Here is an 18,982-nt window from a genome sequence, read left to right as displayed (position 1 = left end):
GACAATGGAAAAAAATTTTTTCTCTGAAAAGGTCACTGATTAACCATCCTGTAGTTAGTTTTTGATCGTCCCTCACTGCTGGGATGGGACTGTCCTGGTTGTTGGTCTGATCTCATTTGACATTGGAAAGGAAGTGACTGACAATTGGGAGTTAGTGTTGGAACCTTTTAGCTACATTTAAGCAAGAAAGAGGTTTAGAGGCAGTGGATCTCAGGCTGAGTTTACTTGGAGCCCATGGTTAAGTTTGGTTTAATCTATGCTGTTGATGGGTTTCATCTCAAAGTTCTGGGGCAGCTTATTTACATTTTCCCTGAGTAACCTTGCCAGGATTTGGATTTTATAGAGAAGGAAATAAATCAAAGATCAGGTACTTGCTTTGAGTGATGTGGCTGGTGAGCGACCATGACACCAGGAATTAAATCTAGGTCTTTCTAGGTCTAGGGCTTTTTGTACTTGTATCACCAAGTCCACGCCAGTCAGGTTTCTCATATTCCTTACATCCTCTAACCTCATAGTTATGTCCAAGAATAATCAGGACTTTCCCTATGTGAACTGGCTAAGGGTTGACATGTGTCAAGTGAGCAGTAGCAAAAGATAGCTGAGTTTCCCTTTAACTGTTTTCTGAAGCTGTTTGGTAAGTTTGGTTTTCAAATTTTTATCTCTAATTAGTAGCTGAACTTCATGAGATTGTAAAGTCAGTGTCTGTTCCTGGCCAAATATTCCATGAGAAGTGCAGAATGTTAGGTTTGCAGCTTTCATTTTCAAGAGTCTTTTAAAAAGTCTTTGATTGGGCTATGGAGGTGACCACCACCAGATGGCAGCAAAGTGCCTTGAGTGGAACTATAGACAAGGTCTGTTTACTGACAAAAATATTCCATTCATTTAGAGAAACAGGGCTCTAAAAATAAATCCTTCTGTTGACTCTATACAAAATTATTGTGTGCTGTATGCAAAGATGTTATTTCCAAAGTAAGCATTTCCAATAAATGACTTAATTATCATGATTTGTTTGTTGAAGTCCTACTGTTATGATAAGCATTTTACTAAATCTTGGTTTTATATTTATTGTTTTGTTTTATATTTACAATAGCATAAGTCTCCATTGCATTGATATGAATTCTTATGCCTAGAGGATTTAAGTGACCTGCTCAAAGTAATACGTTTTGAACACAGCCAAGTAGTAATAAGTAATGGATCCAGAATTCAATCTGGTCAGACTGGTAACATAGTCCTTGATCTTTCCCATATTTAAATCTGCTTCTGCTGGAAGAGACCTTAGAGGTCATTTCCTTCAACTATGGACTTTGTGCTAGACTCCTTTTTCCTTCATTCCATATACTGGAGTCTCTCAGCCTTTGTACAGATCTTCAGTGATACAGTCTTCTCCATCATGTCTGCATCTAAATTATTAAAACATCTTTATATTAACCTAAAATATAAATTCCTTTAACCTTTGCTTACAGGCTCTACGTATGCCTTCAGAACCAGTAAATACTCTTCTGGATGCTGAGATGTTCTTGGGAACTTTGATGCTGAGATTTATAAATGATTGTGGTGAATTCATTGCAGTGAAAGATGTTACTGCATAGGTTAGGGTGTTTTTTCTTTTTTAAAAAATAGTTGTGTTATTATTTTTTAGGCTGTTCTTATGATGTAATTATTTATTATGATTCCTTCTGTATAGCATCATTAATCTGCATTTCCTAACTCTGGTTCTCAGTATTTTATTAATTCTATAAACCCCCATAAACTCCCCTTTTACAGAACTGGGTTCTTATAACCAAGAACTCTAAAAGAATTATTGCTGTTATATAACAAAACTATTAAGTCTTTTCTTTTTAATTGACATGTAGTAATTGTACATATTTAAAAAGTCCAGTGTGATAAATCAATACCTGTATACAGTGAGCTGTGGTTGGTTCATATCACCTCCAGCACTCAATATTTTTAGACTTTTAAAGTACAGCTAGTCTGGAGGTGTGTATTTAATTTGTGTCTCTTTAATAACTACTGATGTTTAAACTTTTTTCATGTTTGTGGAAGATTGTATTTCTTATGATATGTTCATTTAAGTCTCTTGTCTGTTTCTACTGGGTTTTCTTTTTCTTATCATTTTTATGAATGTTACATATTTTTACATTGTATATTATTAATATTATAGACAGTTAAGTTAGGTAAAAATATTATAAGCAGTCAGACAGGACTAGGCCCTTGAGGGAGTCAGTGCAGGGGATAAAAACACATTAAACTGTGGCCAGAGGCGCATCCGTTGAAGGACAGGCCTCAAGATAAAGAGAGTGACCAGGCCTACACATCTCCCCAAGGGATAAGCAAATTGAAGATTATTTTATAACTGGTATCACCTGGTTGAATAAAGTCTAGATGGACATTTATCTCTTCCTAAAACTGTCTTTGTTCTTTCCATGTGCACTTACTATGTGACCTGCTTCCCCATTGGGTCAATATTACCTAAGAGGCTGTACTTGTAATATCGGTTGATCGTAGTTTTGACCCATGTTGTGCCCACCTCATGATTTTGTACCCACCTTGCAATTTTGGGCTACAAAACTTCCTCTGAGAAGTGGGCTTGTTGCCAGCCCACTTTCAGGTCCCCTCCTCTCTGTCAGGAGCTGTGTCTCAATAATATTTTCCTGCTCTTTCCCTCAGTTGTTCCTTAAAATTCATTCTTTGATTTTGGAGAACACAAACTCAGTGTATCTGACATCTAAAAGGTTGGGAGCTCTATTTATTTCCCCTGTATCATTAATGTAAGTCTTTTTCTATTTGTATGGCAAATATCATCTTCCTTCTGACTTGCCTTCTATAATTTTGAGTGAATCTTTGATGAACAGATGTTCACAGTTCAGGCTGTCTAATTTATCAATGGTTAATGCTTTGGGTATTCTGTTTTGGAAATCTTTCCCTACACCAGTAAAATACAGATATTCTCTTCTATTACATTTTAATAGCTTTATAATTTTGCCTGAAATTAATTTTGTGTTAATTGTGTGGTGAGAGTCATGTTACTTTCCCCATACATATTTCCTTGTAGCAGTAGCATTTATATAAAGACGTATTTTCCTTATTTACCTATATTGCTACCTTTGCCATAAATCAAGTACTTTATTAATAGACCAAGAGCATACTTTGGGTTTTCTATTTCATTCCATTCATCTTTTACCTATCCTGGTGGCAATTACACACTGTCTTAATTACTGTAACTCTGTTGATTCAGTAATATCCAGCAGAGCACTTGTTCTTTTTCTTCATGGGTGACTTGGTTATTCTTCTTTCAATTCTACACACATTTTAGAATCAGCTCTTGTATGTGAATGTGTGGGAACACACTCACACTCTGAGGGGGTTTGATTTTGATTTGATTGGACCTATAAATCACATTAGGATGAATGACATTTCTGCAAAATTAAGTTTTTCAACCTGTGAATATTATGTAGCCCTCCATTTTGGTACCATGGGTGATATGGGGTCCATGACAGGCTTCTAGGAACTTATCCCTGAGGAACAAAGATTTGGCCATGGCACAGGATGGTAAGGAAAAAACAGCACCATTTATTAAGGTGATAGTACAGAGGTTAAAAGCTTGAGCTGGCAAAAGTATGATGGCACAAATGTTGAGGGCGTAAGGTGTAGGGGATGAAAGTGTGCCAGTTCTGGGGCCTCTCCCCTTGGGTTTCTTCCAGAGCATTACTGACAACAAGATGGACAAGGTGCTGAGTTATGTCAGCTGCATGCACTGCGCATGCCCTTTCCCATGAGTCATCCTGTTATAATTGGATGTATGAGATGCAGTCCATATGCATGAATCTTCAGTGAGCTCCAGGTGAAGAAAGGTTAACTGCAGGTCATGCTGGCAGGTCTGGTGCGAGTGTGTCCTATTTGGAAGTTTGGAATTTTCCAGGGCAGGCTCAGGGATCTTTGTTTTTCCTGGCTCTGCTGCTGGATGATAAGCCTTAGGACAAAGGTGGGGGGAGGTTGGCCCTGGGGCCTTGCCCAGGTCCAGGTGAATGGAGGGGTGTGGTCCAGTAGCTAGTGGAGAGGAGCACTCAGGAGTCCCAACTGTACATCTATATTAATTTTTTAGGTCTTTAAACTCTCTTAGTGTGTCTTATCTTTTATATGCAAGGTTCAAATACAGTATTTTTTTAATCACATTTATTCTTAGATATTTGAAATTTTAAAATTCAATTGCGAAGTCTCTCTTCTAAAACTTCCATCTTAAAACGCTGGTATAGGAAACCAGACTGGTTTTTGTACATTGTTCTGTTTCTGAAAACCTTGAAGATTCTAATGATTTTTTTTTTCCTCCAATGAGTTTTAATCAATGGTACTTCTGTATCAGGGAGAGGATTTTCTAATGAAGGACAAGTGTCTTCTGATGCTACAGCTTCTTCCTTTTGCATCCAAAGGTCTGTCCTGAATTGAGGAAAGGGGAGACCGGGCCCTGAGTTTCTCAAGTCAATGTTTCCTATTTACAAGGAGACTGGGCACAGAGAACCAGTTCCAGCCCCACTGACAAAGGGTCCATGGACAATAAACAGGCTGCTCCCTCCTTCTCAAAAAGGAACTACAGCCTTTCTTTGTGTTTGTCCTTGTTTTTGTTGTTTTGTTTTGAGACAAGTTCTCGCTATGTAGTTCAGGCTGTCCTTGAACTTACTTTGTAGTCCAGGCAGGCCTCAAACACCCAGAAATCCTTCTTCCTCACCCTCCCAAGTATTGGGATTAAAGGCATGCACCACCATGCCCAGCTTGGAACGACATCCTTTACACACAGGGACTTTTCAGTAGGGTAGAGGGCCCCAGGCTCCTCCAGGACCCTCTCCTTTCTCTCTACTACCAGTGGTAATGGGTTAGGGCACGGTTGGCCTCAGCCATCTTGTGCATGTCCTGCTTCCTCTTGATCATGGGGCCCTGATTGTGAAAAGCCTGCAGCAGCCCATGTGACAACTTCTCTGGCATCAATGTCCGCCGGTGTTTATTATCTTGGCACTCAGTGATCATCCACTTCATGGCCAGGAATTGGAGACATCGGTCAGGTAGGTGCACAGGGACCTGGTAGAAATGGCCAGTCCCGCAGATGGGTACGAGGCCAATGAAAGGCTTACAGTTTTTCAGTGCTTGGTGGAAGATGATGTAGGGGCTGCCTTTGGTGGTTGCCTGTTCCTCTGTAGAAGCAGCATGGTACTTCTCAAACCGCTTCCTTTTCACAGCTTCCAGAATCTGGGTCACGAGGGATCTGGCCAGTATTTTATTTTCTCCTTTCATCATCACGTTGGTGAATTTACTGATCACTGGGTCTGCAAACACAGAGCATGTTGTTCTCACTGGGGCTGCTTTGATGAGCTGAGCCTTCTTGAGCTCCTGGTCGTATTTCTCCTCCTCGGTGAGCTCAGTCTTGGGCTTGCGCTAATGTTCTTTATCAACTAGAGGATCCCTGAATTCAGGACCATTGTGGCTCCGTCTCACCTGGGTTGGCCCTGGAACACGCCAGACAGCGCAGGTGACTCCTGGGGCCAGGCCGGGCCAGGACCACAGTGTCTTCAGCACTGGGTCAGCCATTCTTGACTTTTATATATATACAATCATATCCATGAATATTGATAATTATATTTCTTTCCCTTCCAGTGCTCACATTTTCCCTTCTTTTTATGGACTTACTGCACTGGCTAGGATCTCTGGCACAGTGTGGACAGGAGCAGTGGTAGTGGTGGATGTTCGGGACTTGTTCTTCTTTTCAATTTACTTTTTCCAGCTTTATTGAGGTATAACTGACACATAAAAAACTATTCAAGGTGTGCAATGTGATCATTTGAACATATGTATTGTGTAACAATTATCACTGTCAACTTAATTACACCACCCATAATTTTGGTATCTGTTGTGGTTAGGACACTTAAAAATCTGTTCTCTTATCAACAGAGTAAACAGTATAGTATAACCATGGTCCTCATGTTGTACGTGAGGTTCCAAGAGCTTTTTAAAACTGAAAATTTTTACCCTTTGACCAACATCTTCCCATTTTTCTCGGCCCTTGGCCACCACCATTGTATTCCCTGCTTACATGAGTGTGGCTTTTAGATTTTACATATAAATGAGACCATGTAGTATTTGTCTTTGTCTCTGGCTTATTTCAGTTAATATAATGCCTTCTGGTTTTGTTCATGTTTTTGCAAATGTCAGGATTTCTGTTTTCATGAAAGTGAATAATATCCCTCAGTGTATATTTTACATTTTCTTTATCTATTCATCTGTTGATGGACCCTATATTGTTTCCATATCTTGGCTATTGTGAATGATGCTTCCATGAAGGTGAAAGTGTTTGTTCTTTTTCTTTTTCATTTAGTTTATTGGTACATTTTAGATGTACAGTACAGTTACAATCCTCATTGGGATCCTGTAGCTTTACATGATGTATCTTGGTTCTTTTTTTTTAATTTTTTTTTATTAAATTCTTTTATTGGTACATTGGAGGTATACAACACAATTACATTTCTCATTGGGAATTGTACCTTTACATAATGCATCTTGATTCTTATTTTTTCCCCATTCCTAGCCCTCCCTTCACCCCCTCCACCCTTCCCTATTTATAAAGACTTTATTTCCATTTCTCATCATTTTTCCTTTCCCTTCTTTCCTTTCCCCTGCCCCTCCCACTACCCCTACCCCTTTGGACCTTTTCTTCCTATTTTGAATTATCAATTATTCATTCTAATCATTGGTACATTTTAGGTATACAATATAATGACATTCATCATTGGAAATTTGCACCTTTACATAGTCTCTCTTGGTTCTTATTTTTCACCCTTGCCCAGCCCTCCCTTCAACCCCTCCAGTCCTCCCTATTTACAAAGATTTTGTTCCTATTTTTCCATTTTCTCATATTAATCCCATTCCCTTCTATCCTTTCCCCTAGCCCTCCCACTTCCTTCCCCTTTGCCCCTTTTCTTCCTATTTCACATTACCTGTTATACATTTAGTCCTTATTTACACTTTCAGTTTCTCACACCAGAGAAACTATTTGGTATTTATTCATGTGTGTCCTATTTATTTCACTTAAGAGTATGGCCTCAATGTGCATCCACTTAGCTATAAATGTCTCTAATTTCTCATTTTTTTATGGGTGAGAGGTACTCCATTTTATTAAAAAAATTTTTCTTTATCCAGTCTCCAGTTGATGGGCATTTGGGCTGTTTCCAAGTTTTAGCTATTACACACTGTGCTGCTATGAACATGGGTGCACATATATCACTGTGGTATGATTCTTTTAATTCTTTGGGGAAGATCCCCAGCAGTGGAATAGTGGGGTCAAATGGGACTTCCAGTCCTAGTTCTTTGAGGTATCTCCATACTGATTTCCACAGTGGTTGCACCAGTCTACACTCCCACCAGCAGTGGAGCAGGGTTCCTCTTTCCCCACAGCCCTGCCAGCGTTTGTTATTGGTTGATTTCATGATAGCAGCCATTCTTTCTGGAGTGAAGTGGAATCTCAGCATTGTTTTCATTTGCATCTCTCGAATGACCAGTGATGTTGAACATTTTTTCATGTATTTATTTGCTATTTCTACTTCTTTGTCTGAGAAATGTCTATTCATTTCAGATGCCCATTTTCAGATTGGGTCTTTAAATTTGGGAGGTCTGATCTTTTTAAGTTCTTTATAGATTCGAGATAGTAGACCTTTGTCTGAGGAAGAGCAGGTGAAGATTTTTTCCCACATTGTGGGTTGTCTCTTCACACTGCTGGTGGTTTCTCTTGCTGTGCAGAAGCCTTTTAATAAGAAGAGATCCCACTTGTTGATTGTTTGTGCTAGTTCACGGGCAACTGAGGTTTTTTTCATAAAATCTTTTCCTACACTGATGTCTTCAAGAGTTCTACCTAACCTCTGTTCCAACTGGTTCAGAGTTTCTATTTTAATATTTAGATCTTTAATCCATTTTGATTTTAGTTTAGTGCATGGTGAGAGATACAGATCTAGTTTTAATCTTTGGCAAGTTGAAGCCCAATTTTTCCAGCACCATTTATTAAAGAGGCTATCTTTCCTCCAGTGAAGATGTTTGGCTCCTTTATCAAAGATGAAATGGCTGAGTGTGTCTGGCATTGTTTCTGCATTTTCTAATCTGTTCCACTGGTCCTCAGGTCTGTTTCTTTGCCAGTACCATGCTATTTTTTTCACAGTAGCTTTGTAGTATAGTTGCAGGTTGGGGATTGTGATACCCCCTGCCATGTCTCTGTTACCTAGAATTGCTTTGGCTATTCTGGGTCTCTTCTTGTTCCAAATGAATTTTTGGATTGTTTTCTCAAGGTCCATGAAGTATGCTGCTGGGACCTCAATTGGAATTGCATTAAATCTATATAGCAGTTTTGGAAGTATAGGCCGCAATATTTCTTAAATGTTAGCAACTGGTTGTGGTGGCTTGTAGTTGATTAGGAAGGACTTCAGAGTCCAATCTTCTCCTTCAGGAAACCAAAGACCAGACAGAAAACAGGCTGGACACTCATAGTTATAGAAAGTTGGCAGGGCTGTGCTGGGGCTTTCAACACTGCCTCATTTAATTCTCTCAGCAATCCTAGAAAGGAAGAGGATTACTATTACCATCTTATAAAGGAGGAGTAACAGCAAATTTATGAGGACAGGCACCAGAACTTGATAGCTCTAGATTCAAATTCTGATTCTCCACCTATAGTGTGTGAGCCTCTGAGCAAGTTTCTTATTCCACTGGGCCCCCATATTCTTATGTGTGGCAGGGGATGACACTGCTTACTTCCAGATGCTGTTGGTCAGAGTTGTGTTGAAGACTTGATACACAGTAGGTGTGCAATGACTTTAACTGTTAGTTCTTGTCAGAGAAGTCTGGTAACTTGTCCAAGGTACTGTATTCATGACATTTAAGTTTAATTGTCAACTGGATCAGTTTGGGAGCTGCCTGGGGGATTAGTAAACACTTATGAGTGTGTCTGCATAGGTAGGTCATGGAAGTATGACCTTAGGGTCTCTACCTGGTCCCTTCCTTTTGGTGCTGCTGTTGTGCTCTGTTTCTTGGCTGCTGCAAACAAAGCACCTTTTCTCCTCTGTGCCCTTCTGCCATGATGTTCCTGCTTTGGATCCAGCCAACCATGGACTGAATCCTCTAAAACTGTGAGGCAAATAAATCCTTTAAGTTGCAGGTGTCAGGAATTTTGTTCAGCAATGGGAAAGCTGACCAATACACTGACCAATAGGTACTGGTGGGGAATGAAGGAGGACTTTGATTTGCCCAAGGTGGTTCAAGAAGAAATAAAGGTGCAACTCAAACATTGTCTAATTGAAAAGTCAGGTCTCAGAGGTTTGAGCAGTAAAAGAGTAAAAGACTTATATTCTTGACACATGTATCAGGTAATCAGTTCCTACCCCATCTTAGCTGAGGTGCTCATATCCTTCAAGAAGGTTGGAAAAGTAAATAGGTCACCATTTTGCCCTGGGGATTATTTCCTCCTGCTGTGTCAAGTGCCTCTGCCTTGTAGGGTTTTTGTTGACAGCATTCAGAGAATTCCATGTTGGCATTCCCACTGGGGACAGGAACAACCCTCCTCCAGGTCTCCTGGGAAGGCTAGGACCTGACATTCAAGGTCTTCAGGAGCCAGGGCTGGCCTGGCTAGGGGCAGAGAGGTGGGCTATGGAGAGAAGGTGGGGACTCAGCCCCTAGCCTCTCAGAAATCTTGGGCTTTTCTGGAGGTTGGGCAGCCTAGAGCCCTGGCTCCCTGGACTCACTTCCCTGGAGGATTTCCTGTTTAGGCTAGTTCTTTAAGGAGCAAGGGACGGCATCTCTGTGACATATTTTTGTGAATTCATGAGGGTTGAGATGATCACTGGGCTTGGGGCTGTGGGTGGGATCCTAGGCATCTGTGGGGCTAGAAATGAGAGCTATGCAGGCTACTATCTCCTGGTTTTCTCTGGGCCCACACTCTAACACTTCTTTAGCCCTTTCATTCCTTAAGTTTTTTCCTTATCACCTCATATTGGTATTTCAACCCCTTCCTTCCTAATTGCTTTTTCCTTCTTTTATTCATGTAGTAATTTTTTACTAATAGTTCTTCCATATCAAGCCATATTCAGACACTAAAAATAAAGAAATAACACAATATCCTGAGCTCAGGATCTCCAAGTGAGCTTGAAAGAACTGTGATATTCCATATCATGCAAGGAGCTTCCATGACCCCAGAGACCCACCTCTGTATTCTCTATGGCCCCTGGGACATTGTGAATAAACACTGAGATTGTTGGCCTGGCAGAATCTTAGAAGACTGTTTGACTAAATGGTGTCTTGTATTCCTTGGAAATCAAATTTGGTGCAGAGAGAAAGGCTCTTACAAAAATTCACTAAGCTCCAGAATGGTAATGATTTACTAACTCTCATTCTATTGATCCTCTCTGCTTTTCAGTACAACCCATTAGCGTCTCACATTCAAGTATGTAACCAGAATGAGAAAACCTTATTATTAGAAATAGTTTGTGCCTATCACTTCATCTTTTGTCTTAGGAGGGTTCTGGTCCCATCTTCCATGGTGATCTTACCTCCTTCTCTAAATTCTGTGTAGGCCATGGTTCTATAGTATCACATGCTCAAATTGATGTATAACTGGAGGAAATTTGAAATCTTCATCTCCGTATTAAGAACTTGTTTGCTGGAAGTAGAAAGTAATGATTAAGAGTGGGCTTGGCAGTCAGGTGCTGCAATTCAAATCCCAATCATGTAATCAGGAACAAACCTCAGTGTTTTCACATGGAATGTACAGGTAAAAATTTTTCTCTACATGAGTTGTGAAATCAAAATAAATTTAGTGTAAAATGCCTTGCATACATAAATTGCTCACTAAATATTAGTCTATTATTATTGAAAAGGAGGTTATGAATTCTCCATATATCCATCTCAGATAATTCATCTCAATTATTTGGGAATTAACAGCAGAGATTGAATATTTTCCAAGTTATTAGGTCTCAAAATTGGTATCAATTGTGTTTTATTTTATTTTATTTTATTTTTGGTACCAGGGATTGAACTTGGGACCTTGCACTTGTGAGTCAGGTGCCAGAACCACTGAGTTAAATCCCTGGCCCATCAATTATGTTTTAAAGAGACATTTGCCCATTAAATTAAATTGTCAAACTTACCCAAATAAAGATTTTTGTAATTATTTTAATTATCTTTCAAATGACTGTAGGATCTGTAGTAGTGTTTGCTTTTTCATTCTTGATGTTGGAAATTTGTGTTTTATTTCTTTTTCTTTATCAGTCTTGCTGAGGACTTACCAGTTTAGTAATTATTTCCAAGAATCTATTTAAAAAATTTTTATCTTATTTTTTTTCAGCTCATTTTCTTATTGGTGTACATTTATAGTACATAATGTAGTTGGTACATGTACATAATACATTTTAATTCCTTTTTTTCATCTCCTTTCTCTCTCATCCCTCTCCTTTTCTTCCCTTCATTTCTCCTTTGGGAAAGATCTATTTCCCTACTTCTATTATTGATAACAAAAAACCTATTTTTGATTTTGCTGAGTTTTCTCTACTGCATGTTTGCCTGACATTTCATTTTCTTCTCTTAATTATTTCCTTCCTTCAACTTCTTTTCATGCCTGATTTACAATTCTTTTTCTAGTCTTCTTTGAGATGTGAGGTTAGAGAATTAATTTTCAGTCTTCTATTGTAGTATAGGAATTTAAGGGTAGAACTTTCTCTCTAAGCACTGATAATGTATTGTTTTCATCATTTAATTTAATATAGACTAATTTACACTTTTTGTTTTTCTTTGTTCCATAGATTATTTAGAAGTACTTTATTTATTTATTTGTTTGACATTTAGTTTGATAGTACTGAGGATTCAACCCAGGGAGTACTGAGCTACTTCTCCACCCCTTTTTGCTCATCAATTGATTTTTATTTTGAGACAAGGTCTTGCTAAGTTGCCCAGGCTGGACTTAAACTTGTGGTCCTCCTGCCTCAGCCTCTTGAATACCTGGTTTACAATACCTGGCAAGTGTTTTGTTAATTTTAAAGATGTGAGTATTTTCTTCCTCTCAAAAGAGCATTATTTTGGGTTAAAGACATTTTATCAGTTCACTTAAAAATTGTAACTTGTTAAACATCCATTATTTATTCTCTAGTGATTTCTATAGATATTAAAACATAAATCTTTTTGACTTATCACCATCCAACAAAAATGATTAGTTTTATCATTTTTCCAATTATGCTAAATAATTGATAACTGTAACTCCATTTACTCACTTCCTTTCTTGTGCTGCTGTTGTTACATCTTTAATTTTTATTTATTTTAAACCCTACAAAACATCATATTGTTATACTCAGTATTAATTTATATTTATCCACATATTTGCCCTTTCCTTGAGGTTCTCGTAAATCATTTTTACTTTTTTGTGTTTCTTCACTTTTTCTCTGCCTGAATAAATCCCTCTAAATTATCTCACTTTTCATTTGGTTATGAGTGTCTTTATGGTTGTTGCCCCCTTCTTGCGTTTTCTGGCTTCCTCCATTTGTATTGCCCTGGCCATTCTGAAGATTAAGTCCATCTGGGTCCACTGCAAAGGTTTCCCTACATGTGCCTCCCCCTTGACTGTGGTCACATTCTTCTATGCTCCAGCTACTTGCATCTACATGAGGCCCAACTCCAGCTACTCCCCTGAGCGAGACAAGCAGAAAGCACTATTTTACAACATGTTTACAGCCTTGCTCAACCCTGTGATCTACAGTCTGAAGAATGAGGACAGTAAAGGAGCTTTTCTGAAGGTGATGGGGCATGGTGGTAGGATGATCTGGTGAATGGGAATCTAAGAGAAGCCTGGGGTAAATGTCTAATGCTGAACAGAGGGACATCTGTAATGTATGCCTCCAACATTGTGCATTTGAACCAACCTAGTGCTTGGTTAGTGGAAAAATGTACATGAAACCAACATGACTGTTTTGATTAACTTGTTGTGTTGTAGCACAATAACAAACAAAATAATATGAGTGGTTTACAACAGCTAAAATTCTTTTTTTTTTTTTTTTTTTTTGAGACTGGGTCTCACTATGTAGTATAGGCTGGGCTTGAACTTTCTATGTAGCCCAGGCTGGCCTTGAACTCAAGGCAATCCTCCTGCCTCAGCTTCCCGAGTGCTGCAATTACAGACATGTGCCACCAAGCCTGGCCAGCCAAACTTTTTTATTGCTAGTTTTCCATATTAGTTGTAGATTGGCTATGAGTTTCTTAGAAGAAGAAGCCCTAGTATGGAACATGCAAAGGGGTAAAAGAACAAGGGACTCTTTTAAACTCAGAAGTGACACACATCTCTCTATACAACCCATTGGCCAAAGGAAATTGCATGGTGAAGCCTAATAGCAAAGGAGCAGAGGAAAGGAAGCAAAGCGGAGCAAAGGAAGTCTTTTCTTCCTAGAGAAGTGATGCAAGTCACATGGCACATATAGTTTCCCATACAGAGAGGGGAATAAATAAAGGAGATAATAAATAATCTACTATAGTATCACAGAAACCAGCAGGATACATGTAACCAACTAGATAACTAGATGTGACATGCTTATGGAAACAGTAGAGGGCCAAAGTGATATAAGCAAGTAGTACATACGAACAATATGTGCTCCCAACACTGCACATTAACTAGTATGTGGAACCAGTACATCCATGAGACCTGACTTGGTACATGAAATCAATGGGCTAACATGGTATAATTTGCATTGTTTTGGCAAGGAATGTAGGACTCAATGTTTAGGGTTTGCATCCCAACTTTGCTAACTTGCTATGTGTATGATTTAGGGCAAATTGATTCTTCTCACTGTAGTCATGTATGAAATTAACACCTTGAATTTAACAGTCTCCAAAGCTTCTTTTTTGGTACTGGGAATCAAACTTGGAACCTTTTGCTTGTGAGGCAGGCGGTGGAACCACTCCAAAGCCTCTTGATACTCTAAAATTGTATGCACACTAGGTGAGGTGGGGACAGCGTACAAAATTCAAATGCAATGAATTTGTGGATGCCAGAGAACTCTGCTTGTATCTTTTCCCCTGCCATGTAAGAGCACAATGAGAAGGTGGCCATCAACAAGCCAGGTGTATTAGTTACTTTTCTCATTGCTGAGACAAGACATCCAACACCCACAAGTTAAGTGAGGAGTGGTTTACTTAGCTCACAGTTTGTAGAGATTTCAGTCCATAATCAGCTGGTTCCAAGGCAGAGTGGCACATGGCAGAGGAGTGTTGCAGAAGAGAAACAGTTCATTGCACATAGAAGACAGCAAAAGCAACAAGGGATCTTAACAGTGTCTTTCTGCCCCTTTTATCTTATTCCGGCTACTTAGGGTGGGTGGCACTCACCTCTTGATCTTAACACCCTTGAGCCTGGCATTGCACCATGAGTCAATTCCAGTGTCCCACACTCTAGATCGACCCACCTCTGAAAAAGCTTCACCTATGACTGCATGAGACTTTAGGGGGACATCTAAACACAAGCCATAATATTCCGCCCCTGGTGCAATCCATGAATCAGTTCCAGTGTCACACACTCTGGATCCAGCCACCTCTGAAAAAGCTAACCCTACATGAGGCTGGGAGGGAACATCTAAACACAAACCATAACACCAGGTTTCTCTAGGACATGACATGCTGGCCGCGTGATCTCAGTTTTATGATGCTGGTTAATCTTGGTAGTCAACTTGACTACATTGAAAGACTCCTAGAACATTGGTAAAGCACACTTCTGGATGTGTCCATGAGGTGTTTCCAGAGATGATCCACACATAGGTCAGTGATCTGAGGCAGGGGAAGACCAGCCCTGAATGTAGGCAGCACCATCCAATAGGCTGGGGCCAGGATGGTAGAGAAAGTGGAAGAATGGGGAAGCTCTAGATGCATAAGTTCAATTCTTTTTTAGTATGTGTGGTTTTTGCTCCTGCCATTGCCTGTAGACATCAGACCCCGGCTTCTTAAGCCTTTGAATGTGGACTCAACCAATGATGCTCTGGAAACTTCCAGATCTTCAGCCTCAGCCTAGAGCTGCATCATTGGTTCCTCTTGTTTGGAGGCTTCTCACTTCTTGGATTGAACAACTATTTGTTTCCCTGACTCTCCAGGTTGCAGATAACCATTGTGTGACTATTCAGCCTCTGATCATATAAATCAAGATAATAAGTCCCCTCTTACAATAGTGTATATATTCTATTAGTTCTGTTCCTCTAGAAAACACTGACCAATAGAGATTTTTAGCTTCCAGAACTGAGAAAACAAGTATCTTTGGTTAAGCCATCTAGTTATTATATTTTGTTATGGAACACTGAGCTGACTAATCCAGAGGGCAATCTCAAGAAGATTAATTTTATTTCTGTCTGCAGTAGAATAAGACCTTGAAATAGAAATCAAGGCTAGTTATTTTAAAATGAAGTTGGAAAACTCTTAAGGAAATAGTGTTCTATGATAGAGAAAAATGGAGGGCAGAAACCTACTTACCAAGAAGAAAAAAGTAATGTCTTGAAATCAAAGAATTAAGATTTAGCTGGTATTTGTGAATAAGAATAACCAGCCATAGAAGGAGCCAGAGGGAATTTGTGGCAAAGGGCAAGCTAGGCACAAAGATCTCGAGGTAGAAAAGGGCTTTGGATTGTTTGAAGAGCTAGGGAAGGTTAACGTGGCCTAACAAAGTGAGAGGAAAAGTAAGAATAAATTTGGGAATTAGGCAGAGGCCTGGTCCTGAAAGGCCTGTAAGTAGTGTTTACTTTCAGTTAAATACAGTAAAAATGGTGAGATTCTGAGTGGAGAGGTGGTGCCATTTTAGGAATAACCTCCAATGTGGATGTGGCTTTAGGATGGAAAAAATGGCTCTTAGGTGACTGGGAAGGGACTCAGAGAAAAGCCTGAGACTCTCAGGAGACTCAGGCCAGAAGCGCGAATAGCCTACCTTTTGGAGAGCTTCAGAGCATGTGGTATCTCTAGGAAGAATCCTGGGTTGTGGGTATGAGGGGGAAGGAGTTGAATTTGCTGCTGAGTTTAGAAGACAAAAAGAAGGAGAACTGGGGAAGGGCGAAAGTGAGACACTGCACTGATGAAGGGATGAGGAGAGTGATCAATGAGAAATTGAAGTCTGAGGATGATGAATGACTAGAGTTTCTAGCCATTTCTGACCTGGGCCACAGGCTCACAATATATTTTGACCTTACAACCTCAGACTTTGGCCTCCTCTCAACATGGAAACCAGAGCTCTACACAGCCAGGAACCTGCCTGCCTCCTCCCACAAGTTCGGAGTGCCTTGTGTGCAGCTACCGGGTGGACTCGTTCAGCAAGCCCCCACGTTATGCCTAAGGTCTGCAGGGTCACATTTAGAAGTCATCATTTCTGCAGGCTCCATGCACTATGAAGGCTTTCTGCTTTCAGAGGCAGCCAGCATCTAGCTGCATGTCTGTGCCCCTGGCTATTGTTTGCCTGCTGTCTTACCTACACCTTGGGGGTGGTTATAGATTGCCTACCCACCCTAGAGCGGATCTGGCCAGGCTCTCCAGCAAACTCCTCTGCAATTAAATGCCTGAACCATATCTTCTCTAATGAGGTCTTATCTCTTCTAAGTTTGCTCTTTTTTAACCTCTATCTCTTTGCCATTGGGTACCATTCATTCATAGTTAATATTTATTTATATTAAATTTCTCTTGCTTAATGTAGTGGGTTATCTATCTCCTGATTGGACCTAGAGAGATATATCTTCCTAACATTTCAAACTGCTGTTATTTCTGTTTTACTGAAGGGATAAACTGAAGCTCAGAAAACTAATGTTGAGAGTGGTTAGGGGTCATGTGCTAAGTCTTAACAGTCAGTAAAAGAGGGAGTTCAGATTTGTATCCTGTTCTTTTTCCTTCCATTTCATATCATTACCAACCAGAATGCTCACCCCCGGGGCATCCATCCATCCAATATATTCTTTCTTATGCTGAGCTTAATCTCCTCTTCTTGAAGCTTGGCTTTGAAATCCCTTTTCCTAAGATTAAGACATCAAAAATGTCTTCACTGAATAGTCCCTTCACTTCTTTACCAAAATACGAATTTTCCTTATTTTTGATTGAGTTTCTCATAATCAGAACACTTTCCACTCTGTAATCTGAATTTCCTGTATCCTTCTCTCTTCCAGCAATCTCCTCAGTTCTCTCCCATCCTATCTGTATCTGTTCTTTGGTTAAATATCATGTCCTTCCATCTCTTCCCAGTGTACCTCCCTTTTCTTGATGTAGGCTACATAGCGGATCAATCTCTATAATATTTTGTTACTATTCTTTCCTTTGTCATTGAGATTTGAGGGCTTGTTACATCAACCAACCTTTCTATATGGCTCCTGCTAGCTCTCTCTTCCATTGCTCCCTCTCTCTGCAAGGTCTTTTTCTTACTATATCTTAAAAGATGCTTACCAAAGGCCCTCTAACTGGCTGTGAAATATGAAGTCAAATATTATTCTTCCTTAAACTATTTATATTAATCATAATTGTCATCAGTACTATAATTAATTATCAATACTTTCCTATTGAGCTCAAATTACTATCAGTGATATTTGGTTGGATTGAATCTGTATCACCTTCATTGAATGGTTTACGAAGGTTCAATAATTCTGATCTTAAGGAGATCATTAATAGGTTTTAACTTTTCTTTGTGTTCATAGCAAAGCTGTGACACTGTTTCATTATGGTAGCATTTCTTTGGACAACCTGTATCCATTGGGTGATTTGAGCTTTTAAAAGTCAAAACCAAGCTTGGGACAGAAAAAGTATGGGCCAGTAGTATGGAGTATGGGATGTCAAAATGACAAGGATTAGCAAACGTTAGGAATTCTTGTCTCCTTTTCCTTTTGTTCTCTGGTGGTGGAAAAGATGAGGGCAAAATATTGGGGAGAGTCTGTAAAGGGGGTAGAGTCTCTTCGTGAAAGCTTCTTCTCTGAGCTAGGCTTCTTTTATGTGTTGCCTACCTTCCTGGGTCTGATAGACGCTATTGGCCAGTGTAGTCTGCTAGGATTCTATGGGGAAATTCATCTATGCCTCCTCCAAGATGTCAGGGACTCTAAGGGACCATTCATTCTAAGGGGTGAGTGGCTTTGGCATTGGTAAGAGAAGCCAGCACCATTGTGACCATCATATCCTACCATTCCTCTCAGCAACCTCTTAAATAAAGTACTCCAGCAAAACAAGTATTTATTAATTCAGATTTGAGTAATGTTTATTCAAAGCTCTAATATGTAGAATATCAATGAAGTTATGTTGAAGGGGTGTTAGCTGGTTGTAATTAGGGACTCTTCATGCAGCATTTTGAGAGGCTTTCATACTTATTTATGGTTTTTCTGATTCTGAATTCATGAGCTTCTTGGTGACAGACCCAAGCTAAATAAATCCATATCAGACTGGAATATAAACAAGTGCCAATTTCTTTGTTTGTAATGCTAGTTATCTCTTTCTCAAGAGCAGAGTGACTCCTTTCTCTAGGCTGAAATGACCTCTGCTTGTAAACTGTGGTATTAAAAAAGAGAAGTAGAATGTCAATGTTTATAGATAGCATTCAATGTATCCAGCACTGTTCTAAGAACTTTTTATGTCAACTTCTCACAAAAATCCTACAAAATGTTGACTTGCTATAATTATTTCCATCTCAACTTTATAAATAAAGAAATAGACTGACTACAGAGTATGAGCTCTTAATCACTATGATATAGTTTGGTGGGTGTTTCATCTGTGTATTGAGAGACAACACAGCAGGGACTCACCTCTCCAGGGACCAGGAGAATCACTTCTCTGTACCCCCTGGAAATGTTGGATGGACAATGACCAATCCCTGAACCCTATTCCTAAGTTCACCCTTTCTTCCTCTTAAGACTGTGTTTCTTTAGATCATTCTTGCTTCTGATCAAGATCAAGATCAAAGAAAGTTACTGATCTGTGGTCCTCTGAGTCACTC

At 39.5% G+C, this 18,982-nt stretch overlaps 1 pseudogene; it reads right to left on the bottom strand.

Annotated features, from left to right (window-relative positions):
* Positions 1–4,851: 4,851 nt before the first annotated feature.
* On the bottom strand, positions 4,852–5,577 carry LOC101726041 (small ribosomal subunit protein uS7m pseudogene; annotated as a pseudogene).
* Positions 5,578–18,982: the final 13,405 nt, after the last annotated feature.

This window comes from Heterocephalus glaber, unplaced genomic scaffold (assembly GCF_053883595.1).
Source record: "Heterocephalus glaber isolate CG9 unplaced genomic scaffold, H.glaber_assembly_v1.0 deba00001452, whole genome shotgun sequence".
Lineage (NCBI taxonomy): Eukaryota > Metazoa > Chordata > Mammalia > Rodentia > Bathyergidae > Heterocephalus > Heterocephalus glaber.
This window is presented reverse-complemented; position numbering and strand designations above follow the sequence as displayed.